The following is a 13591-nucleotide window of genomic DNA, read 5'->3' as shown; positions in this document are numbered from 1 at the left end:
TAAATGTCACATCTTTAGGATTTTCCCTGCAAAACCTTCTTTACATAGAAATCAGTCCACATGCTGTAATAAGCAACTGAGAAAGTCAGGGAAGCAAAACGATTAAAACATGTAAATTGCTTTGATTAGTATCTTTATGTCTTTAAATTGGTATTGAGGTTGTTAGAGTGATCAGTGTGTTGTTGCTCATAAGATGAAGGAATAAAAGTTTTAACACAACCCAATTCTAAAAACAGATCAGATAACTTCTTAATTACGATGAACTCTTGAACCAGAGAGGGAAAAAAAAGCTAAAAATACGTCTGCCAATCACAAGTTAAGTAAAGGAAAGCTGTTAGTGGAGCAGTCTTCCTTGACAGGTTGTCAGGTTTGTTGAACAAAACAACCTTAAGATCTGTAATAATGTGTTCGATGCCGTAGACAATTCTTTACTCCGAATCTGTCAAATGACTTCAACAGAGACGAGTCGCCGGGCCTGTTATTATTTGAACGAGTGTGTCGATAATAGAATGAAAAACAAAGTTGTATTTCATGAAAAGTGGTAATCAATTAACAATGGCAAAAAAGCATCACGCTTTCAAGAATGCAGCTGGGGCAGATTTCAGAAACAAGCAAATAAACAGCTGCGCTCATCATGATTCACTCTGGCTGTCATTACGGGGGAAGAAAAGAAAGAAAGAAAGAAAATAAGAAATAGAAAATCATCTGAATGTCTGAGTCTGTGGTGCGACGCTTGTACCCCAGTTTAGTTTGCAGAGTAATTGAAATGGCCTTCTCATAACTTTCTCTTCAAATTAGGGTTCTTTCATTATGTATTCCATCGAGGCGATAATCAAATTCAATTGCACTTTGAGACCCATCTGTTCCGAAATAATTGACGATTCTACCCTTCAAAAAAACAACCTCCCGAGTCTCCTCGGCTCTGCACATAAATCTCCTCATCTGAATCAAATTAGCTCCACGTGTGTTTACGAATCGGCTTTGTAAGAACACGCGCCACATTTCCCCTTTGATGAAGTTGGACACTGCAGAATGAAAAAAGGTACAATGTCAAAGATTTTTTTTTCCCACCCTTAAAAGGCACTTCAGTTTGCTGCTAATTGCTGTAATAAATTCCCCTAACAACTATTCCCACGCTGATTTCCATTATAGCATGAAATTGTAGCTGTCAGTCTTGTTTTGTTGTTTTCCTTTCTACTCTGTTTTCATGATTTGATCATAAGCAGTGTAAGCTGTGTGGAAGAGTGTTGTGGCAGAGGGAGATTATGAGCCAGTGAGGCCTGTGTGGATGTGAAGCCTCCAGAGGAGAGATCTCTGTGTTTGGTTAATGTGGGATGGAGCTCTGTGCTCTGTGTATGTCCTCAATCCTCTGAGTGGGTTGCTGTTGATGGTACAGGGTTATATTTTATGCCTTGTAGGAGGCAGAAATAGTGTGTGTGCGTGTGCGTGTGTGTGCGACAGTAATGTGGTGACATCCTTCTCTCTGTGATAGTTCTGTACCATGGCGCTCTGAGTAACTGCACCCAGGAGAAAGCGGATTTACAGCCTCATTCAACTGTGCTGAGCTCCAGTTAAACATCATTCAAACCGCCAACTTAGCAATCCTCCTCTCTTTTTCTCTATCTCTCCCCACACACACACACACACAAACACGCTTCTTCATAACGACACACTCGCTCCTGCTGAATCCATGGATGGATTACTGAACAGGCCTACAGGGTGCAGGAGCCCAGGGGCCCCTGACCTTCACCTGCTAAAATGTCACTCGAAGAGAGCCAGAAGAAATGCAAAACGACTAGAGACACAAATGATGACAAACGGACACAAAATGATACAAAAAGACACAACCTGACTACAACAAGACACAAATGACGACAAAGAGGCACAAAAATTATGACAAAGAGACACAATATGTCACAAAAAGACACAAAATGACTATGAAAAAACACAAAAGGATGACATAGAGACACAAAATTACAACAAAAAGACACAAAAGGATGACATAGAGACACAAAATGACTACAAAGAGACACAAAATAACACAAAAGACACAAAATTATAACAAATAGACACAAAATGGTGACAAAGATACACAATTTGACACGATAAGACACAAAATGATGACAAAGAGACACAAAATCACTACAAAGAAACACAAAATGACCACAAAGAGTAAAAAAGGCACAAAATCACTACACTAAAGTACCAATAATAGACACAAAATTGTCACAGAGACACAAACTGACTACAAATGATGATAAAGAGACACAAAATGACACAAAATTACTACAAAAAGACACAAAATTACTACAAAGAGACACACAATGACAACAAAAAGACACAAAAGGATGACATAGAGACACAAAATGACTACAAAGAGACACACAATGACAACAAAAAGACACAAAAGGATGACATAGAGACACAAAATGACTACAAAGAGACACAAAATAACACAAAAAGACACAAAATTACAACAAAAAGACACAAAATGGTGACAAAGATACACAATTTGACACGATAAGACACAAAATGATGACAAAGAGACACAAAATCTCTACAAAGAAACACAAAATGACCACAAAGAGTAAAAAAGGCACAAAATCACTACACTAAAGTACCAATAATAGACTGACTACAAATGATGATAAAGAGACACAAAATGACACAAAATTACTACAAAAAGACACAAAATGATGAAAAAGAGACACACAATGACACAAAGAGACACAAAAAAGGGGGGAAATGGGACCAAGAAAAGACACAATGGCCAAAAAAGACACAAACTGTGGCACAAAATGACTACAAAGAGACACCAAATGTACAAAATGACAACAAAGAGACACTAAAGGACCCAGAAAAGACACATCATGACTACCAAGATACATTAAAGGGACCAAGAAAATACATAAAAGGAGAAGAAAAAGACACAAATTTACACAAAACAACTACAAGACACAAAAAATGACCAAAAAAGACACAAAATGACACACAATAACCACAAACAGACACGAAACCATGAAAAGATGCATTGCATCTTACACTACACACAGTCTGTGTGTCTTTTATGTAGGAGAGGTGGTGGATGTTTGCGTGTCTGTGCCAAGGGGCCCATTATCTCATTATCCACCTATGGCTGAATGATGTCATGGCGGCACAATTATGGGACATTTGCAGTCAGTGTTTTGGACATTTAGCTTCTCGTTTTCCTGTGAAATGTTGTTTTTTCATGCGGCAAGCATTAGCGCTCGTGCTCAGAAATATTCATCAGTGATTTAGACAGAAAGGAGAAAATACACTGTACACAAATGAAACAATCATTCTGCATATAAGCAAACAGCAGGGAGGAAAGGGGCCGAGCTCAATTTGCTTATCAGTCCCTCTCAAGCTACAGTTTGGGCCCTTGGAGACATAACAGCATCAGGCCACTGGGGCACAAGCGGGGAGTCGAGTAAACACATGGTAGTAGAATAAGCAAGCCACACAAAGGGCCTTCCTCCCATGACCAGGCCACACACAGACACACAGCGCTGCAGTTTCCATATATACACTGGGAAGAACAACAAACAAGCAACCCAATCCACAGACAAATACTGCCCCAAATATCAAATCAATATCCCCGTCTTTATTTTTGAAACTGTTTGGACTGGGCGTCATCGAGGGATTATTTGTAACAGTAATAACCCTCCGAGGACTGAACCAGGGGAGCACACACACCTGCCCTCTGCTCTCAGCACACACAGGCAGGAAAACAACACAAGCTGCAGCTCTACGGTGCACTGTGTGATGTTTAGTGTCTGTGTGCATGTACGGACCTGCTGGCTTCACATTAACTGTTGTTGGTTGTTTGTGTCTCACATCATAAGTGTATTTTTCAGTTGTTTTGTTTCTCTTTGCAGTCCCTTTGTGTCTTTTTGTTTTTGTTTTGTATCTTTCTGTAGTCATTTGTGTCTCGTTGTGGTCTTTTAGTGTATCTTTCTAGTCATTTTGTGTTTTTTTGTGTTTCTCTGCAGTCCCCTTGCGTCTTTTTTGTGGCTTTTTTAAGTCGTTTTGCATCTCTTTGCAGTCCCTTTGTGCCTTTTTAATGTTTTTGTGTCTTTCTGTAGTCATTTGTGTCTTTTTGTTGTTGTTTTGTGTCCTTTTTTAGTTGTTTTGCATCTCTTTGCAGTCCCTTTGTGCCTGTAAGAGCCATTTTGCTCATTATGGATTCTGAGGTCATGAGTTAATATAAGGCACCAGTGTATGACTGATTGTTGGTGAGATGCCCGAGAGGCACACAGTTTTTTGACCGCAGAAATGTGATGTATACGTTGGAAATATAAGTTTATTTGTTTAAGAAAGAAGTATATGTTTGTTTGGAAACATTATAATAAACTGAGTTAATGGATATACGGAAAGTGGACATTTCATTTGTGCGCGTAAATTACTATAGACGGGATCTCATCATAATAGTGGCATCTTTTTTGAGTAGCAATCGGGTCACTACAGTGCCTTTTTTTTGTTTTGTGTCTTTCTGTAGTCATTTGTGTCTCGTTGTGGTCTTTTAGTGTATCTTTCTAGTTTTTTTGTGTCTTTTTGTGGTTGTTTTGTGTTTCTCTGCAGTCCCCTTGTGCCTTTTTTTAATCTTTTTGTTGTCATTTGTGTCTTTTTGTTGTTGTTTTGTTTCTCTTTGCATTCCCTTTGTGTCTTTTTGTTTTTGTTTTGTATCTTTCTGTAGTCATTTGTGTCTTGTTGTGGTCTTTTAGTGTATCTTTCTAGTCATTTTGTGTCTTTTTGTGTTTTTTTGTGTTTCTCTGCAGTCCCCTTGCATCTTTTTTGTGGCTTTTTTAAGTCGTTTTGCATCTCTTTGCAGTCCCTTTGTGCCTTTTTTTTATGTTTTTGTGTCTTTCTGTAGTCATTTGTGTCTCGTTGTGGTCTTTTAGTGTATCTTTCTAGTCATTTTGTGTCTTTGTGTTTCTCTGGAGTCCCTTTGCGTCTTTTTTGTGCCTTTTTTAATCTTTTTGTTGTCATTTGTGTCTTTTTGTTGTTGTTTCGTGTGTCTTTGTAGTCCACTTGTGTCTTTTTTTGATACATTTTTGTCTTTTTGTAGTCATTTGTGTCTTTTTATTGTTGTTTTGTGTCCTTTTTTAGTTGTTTTGCATCTCTTTGCAGTCCCTTTGTGTCTTTTTGTTTTTGTTTTGTGTCTTTCTGTAGTCATTTGTGTTTCGTTGTGGTCTTTTAGTGTATCTTTCTAGTTTTTTTGTGTCTTTTTGTGGTTGTTTTGTGTTTCTCCGCAGTCCCCTTGTGTCTTTTTTGTGTCTTTTTTAATCTTTTCGTTGTCATTTGTGTCTTTTTGTTGTTGTTTCGTGTGTCTTTGCAGTTCTCTTGTGTCTTTTTTTGATACATTTTTGTCTTTTTGTAGTCATTTGTGTCTTTTTGTTGTTGTTTTGTGTCCTTTTTTAGTCGTTTTGCATCTCTTTGCAGTCCTTTTGTGCCTTTTTTTTATGTTTTTGTGTCTTTCTGTAGTCATTTGTGTCTCGTTGTGGTCTTTTAGTGTATCTTTCTGGTCATTTTGTGTATTTTTTTTGTTGTTTTGTGTTTCTGTAGTCCCCTTATGTCTGTTTTTGTAGCTTTTTATGTTTTTGTAGTCATTTGTGTCTTTTTATTGTCGTCATTTTGTTTCTTTGTTTTAGTAGTTTCGTGTCTCTTTGCAGTCCTTTTGTGTCTTTTTTTTATATATTTTTGTCGTTTTGTAGTCATTTGTGTCTTTTTATTGTTGTTTTGTGTCCTTTTTTAAGTCCTTTTGTGTCTCCTTGCAGTCCCTTCGTGCATTTTTTAAATAATTTTGTGTCTTTCTTTAGTCATTTGTGTCTGGTTGTGGTCTTTTAGTGTATATTTCTAGTCATTTTTTGGTTGTTTTGGGTCTCTTTGCAGTCCTTTTGTGTCTTGTTGTGATATTTTGGGGTCCTTTTGTAGTCATTTGTGTCTCATAATCATTTTCTATCTTTTTAATCATATTATGTCTTTTTTTAGTTGTCTTGTCTGTCTTTTGGTCATTTTTTATTGTTTTCTTTTGCATCTGTTTGTGGTCTGTATGTGTCACGTTGTGGGTGGAGGTCAGGAGGGCCCTGACTCTTCGGGCCCCTGGGCCTGGGCCCTGTTCTCAGTCTGCTCTAGGCCTGTTCAGTAATCCAGTAATCTCTGTGTGTGTACATGCACAGGTCTAGTCCCCTTGTATCCGCCCACCCAAGCTGCTCCGTATTTTTGGTTAGAGGCCTGTCTCCTTCACCTTAAGTTGTTATGGAAACAAGAGCGGCTGCAGGAGCAGAATTAGCATGGGATGTTGTACGCTAGCCCCACGGAAACATGGCATGCTAAGAAGAGCGAGTTCAGCAGGTCAAACTATAGTATCTCTCTCTCTCGGCACCTTGCCAAAAAGGACAAGTGCTTCTGTACTTGGGCGCCTCTGTATTGAGTGCCTCCCAGATTTATACAGAAATGAAAATACAAAAGGTTTTGCAAATTATGCGCATATAAATTCACTTCGGCACAGCTTTTCACCTGTATTTTCCAGCCATTTGTGTCCAAAAAGCTGATTTTTTTTTCCCCTTTATTTTCCCTATAAACGAGTCGGGGAGAAGCTTTCCTGCTGCACAGGCGTGTCCCCCGCTGAGTGCCGACTGGTGACACCTTCAAAAAATGTTGCCATTAAAAAACATTCATGAATATGGAATGATACATATGAAAAGATTGTGTCGGCACGGTATATACTGTACATACATAATTCTTATTACATTACTGTCTCCTTACTCAGCCTGGTATGTGGTGTTGAAAAGGTAGCCTTTGACACAAAACACACACCACGATGTGTCGGAGAGCATCAGTTCTTCATCAGCAACAAGATTCTTCCAGTATTCCCACGACCCCCAGCCAAATAAATAACCCGCCCCTGCTTGACACCAGTGAGAGTCCTTGTCTCCAGATGCTCTGCGTGCCTTGCATCTCCCTCCTCACTCCTCCCCTCCCATAATCACACTACAGCCTTGAGGAGAGCAATGCTACCTGCATACAATCAGCACACACTGTACACACACACACGTAGCAGTGATGGATGGCCTTCCCCTCTCAGTAATGCACAAAAGCATTATCCGTCACCCTCCAGCCCAGAGGAAAGAGATGCTCTGCTCCTGACAGCGTCCCCGGCTAGAACCACGTGGAGCTCAGCCCGGCTGCAGGGCCGCTCATGCAGAAAGGTGCCTCCCCCTCCCCTCCTCCTCCTCCTCTAATCTTTGTTGGATGGGGGAATCATAGAAGCACTTCAGTTCATTTAATACTTCTCGCTTCATAGTCCATTATTCAGAGTTGTTAGGGATAAATCAAACTAAGTGTGCATTTGTGCCTCATAGAAAGGGTGTGTGCATGTTGGGAACACTCTGTTACTGTAAGTGTTGATGTGAATGTGCATACTGGACCAAATAAAGGTATACTGTGCAGGATTTTCCTGAATAAAAACAAGACAATTTCTACATTTATTTTTTATCTTTTTCACACTGGTTGTCATTTTGTGTGAACCTGGTCTCACAGAAATCCGTGAAATAGCCACGGATTTCGCTTAACTCAAAATCCGTGGAATAGCTACGGAATCGCTCAAATTTCCGTGAAACTGACACGGATTTCACTACAATGCAAGTTAATGACAGTCATATCCCGTGGCTATTGGTTCGTTCCAAGTCACGTGACTTTCAAGGTCCCAGCGGTCAGAACAAAAAACAGTTCTCTCATTTTTAGTGAAAAATCAATATTTTGACTTAGTTTCTGCATAAAAATGGATTTTGATCACATTTCTAGCGAGAAATATATGTTTTATTTTCTAAATCTTCACTCAGTGAATGTATATAATCACTTTGGAATAGCCACGGGATATGACTGTCATTAACTTGCATTGTAGCGAAATCTGTGTCAGTTTCACGGAAATTTGAGCGATTCCGTGGCTATTCCACGGATTTTGAGTTAAGCGAAATCCGTGGCTATATCACGGATTCCTGTGAGACCATGTTGTTCGTGTTGTTGTTTCTTTTCCTTTCGTATGTATGTGTGCGTGTGTGGGCATGTGTATGTATGTATGTATGTATAATTACGGTGTATAGATAAATTATATTTATGTTTTGTAATACAAGACATGTTTAGACAAGGATTTTAACTTGTCATATTTAAGGAGAGGGGGTGGGACTTTATAAGTTTTACTTCTTCTCATTCCTTTTCGAATGTGTATTCCACATGTCATGTTAAATGTTTTGTCTGACTCTTTTTTTATTATTATTTTGTTTTCATATTCGAAATAAACTTGAATCAATCAATCAATCAATCAATACACTTGTAAAAAATAATCCCTCTCATTTATCTATGACTACAAAAAGACAAAAGGGGACCAAAAATAAGGTACAAAATGACCACAAAGAGACACAAAATGGAGACATAAAAAGACACACAAAGACTACAAAGAGACACTAAAGGACAAAAAAGACATGAAATTACCACAAAGAGACAAAAACTACAAAAAGTCACAAAGGGACTACAAAGAGATACAAACAATTACTTTTCAGCCGCAGAGTTTGGTCACAATAGCCAGAAAAGCATGCAGAGACATCCTGGTATTTGGGTATATTACAAGATATGTTTAAACCGATAAAGTTTTGTTTTCTGTAAATACAAGCACTCATTCTGAACTTGAGGCTACAGTCCAATCAGTGGCACCTGGCGAACACTTCTATCTCTCTCCCTCTCAGCCGGCACACTGCAGAAGCACCAGGTTCACCCCAATATGCCGCCTCCACTCCTCTGACTCTCTATCCTCCATCACTTCACCCAGAAATCGATCAAAACACGCCATCTTGAAGGATGTCCCAATTCCTCCAGTTGGGGAGAAGGAAGCGAGGACACATGAGTGCAGCCTAAGCGGTTAAACTAGCCGTGGTAGGACAAGCAACTTTTCATGTTAGTTATGATATGAGGATATATGATGATGATGTCTGAAGTCTAATGCAGGACTTATTTGTTAGATAGTTGTTGGGGCGCTAAAAACTTTCTGTCCAGGAAATGGGTGTTTGCTTAAGAAAAGGTGACATTTTTGTTGATTAATTTGTTTATTAAGAATTGTGTCAAGTACTTAACCCATAAGAACCCATGGTGACACCCATATAACAAACACTTTAAATCTTCTAGAATCTCACATATTCAGCTGTATGCTTCACATTAACTCATTAAATCCCTAAGTGACATATACTCAGCACCCTGGTGTGGTGGTCAAGTGACTTTGACAAGAAGTGACTTCTCCAAAATGTGAAAAAGTAGCTAATTTCAAAGAGCTTATTTTTTGTTACGAGGCTAAATTTAAACCCATTTAACAATTCTAATCCGTTAATGTCCTGTATTGCATTTAACTTGTTCTGACCATATTTCCTGAACAAATTAAAGTCACAATTTTGATTTATGTTATGGAGATGCAAACAAAAAGGCAAATGGTTATTTGTTTTTATTTATTAATTATTTTTTTGTTACTTCAAAACAAATCTGAAAAAATGTGTTAAACAGCACTAGTAATGTCACAATTTTGTGAAATGATGTGGAGATGCAAAGAAAAAGGCAAATTTGTGTTTCTGTAAGTAGAAAATGTCTTATTTTATGGATTTAAAAAAAAAAACCCATTATAAATATGTTCTATGTGGTCCACTTGGTCTGTGGTATATCCCCCATAATTTTCCTTTAAGGATAACTGGATCTGGGTTCTTATGGGTTAATTTTGACTTGAAACAGAGAAGAATAACTGACCGTTGTCTGAGTATCTTTTAGGCGCAGGTCAGACCAGAGATCAGTCATGGATTTGGTTTGATTTTGGTGTATATTTCTGGTTTAATTCTAGCTCCATAGAAAGCTTTCTAAAATTTTTTTTTTTTTGCATGATATATAAAAACGACTTATCTTGTCTCTCGTTTTGGTGTAGTTAACTCCATGACCTTCAGACCTGACCTCCCCGAAAGCCTTTTTATTTACCTATTTCACAGTGACTGTGCAGTTTAGTTGTTTTGATCAACAAACCCATGATGTCTGTGGTCGTGTCAAAGCCACTGCAGCTCACTCTGGGTGTTGAGGATTTGGCAGAAGTTGCATTGAAGTAGCTGAAGGTCAACCGCATCAGCCTCACGACATTTGCAGCAGGCCATTGGAGGGCGTGAGGAGCTGGATTCAGCCATCAAAGAGTTCTTCCCTGGAGGTGGTGTCAACCCCCACATCCACAAATCTGTGGCTATAAAGAGGATGCAACAGGGGACTGTGTTGTGTTTATTTTTTGGCATTTGTATTTTTCTGCAGTATTTGAAACTTTTGGACATTTCTTTTTATAAGAGGATTTAAGACATTGAATAATTATTCCAATGATTCCATAATTATTTCACAAAAAGGGAAAGATTTACTTGCATATTAGTTGACTGGTTGTAAAAGAAATATAACTTTATAGGTTTAAAACACTAACTAAAATTTAGGTTAGCCATGTGATATAGTGCTGTGTGTACTGAGTTAATTGTGAATTTGGCCAAAATTATTATTATTTTTTATTATTATTGTTTGTGGCTTAACTGGAAACACAAGACAAGGCTGTTTTTCAAAATAAAAGCCCCACAAAGTAACTATATCCAATAGTTTAGTAGAAATAGAGCCTGATCGCAAAGTCTGGCTTCACAGGAAACCCAGGATAATGGAGTTTTTCACAGTAATTTCCCCACAAAATTGCTATTTCTTATTAGTTCCGTCAAATAGAAGCCTGAGAGGTAACTGTGGCTTCACCAGCAACACAGGACAAGGCTGTTTTTGAAAAATAAAAGCCCAACAACGTAACTATATATAAAAGTTTAGTGGAATAAGAGTCTGCGCACAACTTTGGCTTAACAGGAAACTCAGGACGAGGCTGTTTTTCACAGTAAAAGCCCCACAAAGTAACTATAAGTAGTTTAGCAAAGCAAAGCCTGAGCGGTAACTGTGTCTTAACCCTTTGATGCACAACATGGGTCAAAAATGACCCACATTCATTCTCATGTTATTTCAGGCTGACTGTGTGTTTCTTTGCTCTACCTTTTTAAATCAATTTCACAGATCATTATATCCATTTTTCCTTTCATACTTTATGAAGAAAAATATTTTTGTATTATTACATCAAATTTACACACATGGGTCAAAAATGACCAATTCATCCTAATTTGATTTAGAATTAAATGACCTAATACTATAATAATTATAATTTGTACTGTACTTATACTGAATACTTGGACTATTAAATGATAAAATACATTTATTTTACAGATGTAAATAATAGAAATACTAGATAATAATAATAGAAACACTCAGCCATACATGAAGTAACATTGAAAATGGATACGGGTCACTTTTGACCCATTTTGTGCATTAGAAGCGTAGTGATACAAAAAGGTTTTGTTTTTTTTCAAAAAGTAAGAAATGAAAACGAAAAAAAATAGGATGTATGATGATCAAAAACAAGTTGATTGAGGAAAACCTGGAATACTGAATGATGAAAATAATTTATTGCAAAGATATAGAAAATAAAAAACTCAGTCAGGTCCCTTTAGACCCATGTTGTGCATCAAAGGGTTAACAGGAATCCCAGGAGTATGAGTAAAGTAACTATATCCTAATAGGAATTTAAGGATGTTGCTGTAAAACGTTGTAAAACTCAGACACACCGTCAAAATTTCTGTGGGAATTTTCTAGTTATTATTAATATTTCCTAACAAAGAAGCTCTGTTGTTCAATATACCTAAGTGTCAAAAAAACATTTTGTGAGAATATATGTATTTGTCATCCAATCCATGAGTTTTTGTCAGCCAGACTTGTCTTCCCTTTGTCCATTTTTACTACAAAATGACTTTATTCAGCACTAAAAGTTTCCCTACGTTGGTCTGTGGTGCAACGTAGCACTCATATCCATATTTCATTCTACTGTGAAGTCCTCTAAGATAACCAATAACCCACTTTTTTCCATTAAGTTTCTGTTTTTCTACTGCCATTATGTGAGACTGCCCCTAGTGGTCAAAGCAAAAACACTTGAAAGATGATTTTCAAGAGATGCCACTTAGGAAGTAACAGGTGATGCTTTGCTTTCACACAAAGACACTAAAGCTCAAAAGGGCAACCCACCTATATATATTTCAACTGTGCACGGTGTGTGTGTTTCCCTGTGTGTGGCATACAGGAGAAAGGTGCTGCTATTTTTCCAGTCCATTGTGCTTGAAGTGTGTAGATAGGTTAGTCTGTATCTTCTTTAACAATAGAGAGAGGCTCAGCCTATCTGCCTCTGTATCTGTGACAGATTCGCCCACACACTGACGCACTGGGGCGTCAATCTGGTTCCTCTAGCCGTGTTATCTTGCACACACACTCCCTCTCCCCTCTGTCTTTCTCTACCACTTCTCACTCACCTTCTGCTCCCCCTCAGCCTCTGTGAGGACTACCGTGGCTGCAGTTCAGCAGCAGTGGAGGTAGCCCCTTTGTGTTTATCAAGAGCAGTTTGACAGGAGATCTTATCCCTCTGCGCTGGTCTCGTCACAGCGGGAGAAGGTGCCTGAACTACTCTCCAGGGTCGGACAGTTCAAGCTCAAACTCGGAGATACAATGTCAAGCTCAGTAGGCCAAGAGGAAAGTCTCTCCGAGTGGAAAGCTCTTTCAAACATCTCTGAAGCTGGAGGTCATCGACCCTGTGTGCTCAGATGCTGGTCGCCCGTTTAACCCTTTTTCAGGCGAAGAACTATATTTGGTAACTTCAGTGGATATCAAAATGGGGTCGAGAAAAAAGTTGCAAATTTACTAGATTAAAGTGGCAAATCTACAAGAAAAAAAGTTGCAGATTTAAGAGATTTAAAGTGACAAATCTGTGCGAAAAAAGTCGCAGATTTACGAGATTTAAAGTGGTGACTCTGCGAGAAAAGTTGCTTTTTTCCCACTTCTTTCTCATGAATCTGTGACTTTTTTCCATGCAGATTTGCCATTTTAAATCTCTTAAATCTGCGACTTTTTTTTTTTTTTTTTTTAGATAATTTTTTGGCCATTTTGTAGCTTTATTGAGAGAGAGAGATATTGAGAGTGAAAGGGGGAGAAAGAGGGGAAGACATGCGGGAAAGGGCTCCGAGCCGGATTCGAACCCGGGCCGCCCGCTTACGAGGACTAGGCCTCTGTGGTACACGCTCTACCAGGTGTGCCACCGGGAACGCCCTGCAACTTTTTTCTAAAAATATTTTTATTTTTTATTTTGGATTTCAGCTGAAGTTACCAAATGCGGTTCTTCGCCTGATAAAGGATTAAAGGCTCTGGGTTTACATTCATATGTACCAAAAAAACATATTGATCCTCCCCTGTTAGTCGAGTGCCTTAATTCAGCACCCAAACTGTAGGTGGTCCGTTCACCACAATGATGAAACAGGCTGAAAACTTCATGAATGGAGAATCCCCGAGCAGACAGCACGTTGGTCAAAGGAAGAGTCTAGACCAGATGTCTAAACCCAGAACTTGGCGCTGGTTTTTTCCAGGATTTCTGTGTGTGATTGTAACT

This window comes from Centropristis striata, chromosome 24 (genome assembly GCF_030273125.1).
Source record: "Centropristis striata isolate RG_2023a ecotype Rhode Island chromosome 24, C.striata_1.0, whole genome shotgun sequence".
Taxonomy (NCBI): domain Eukaryota; kingdom Metazoa; phylum Chordata; class Actinopteri; order Perciformes; family Serranidae; genus Centropristis; species Centropristis striata.
Note: the sequence above shows the minus strand (reverse complement) of the source record.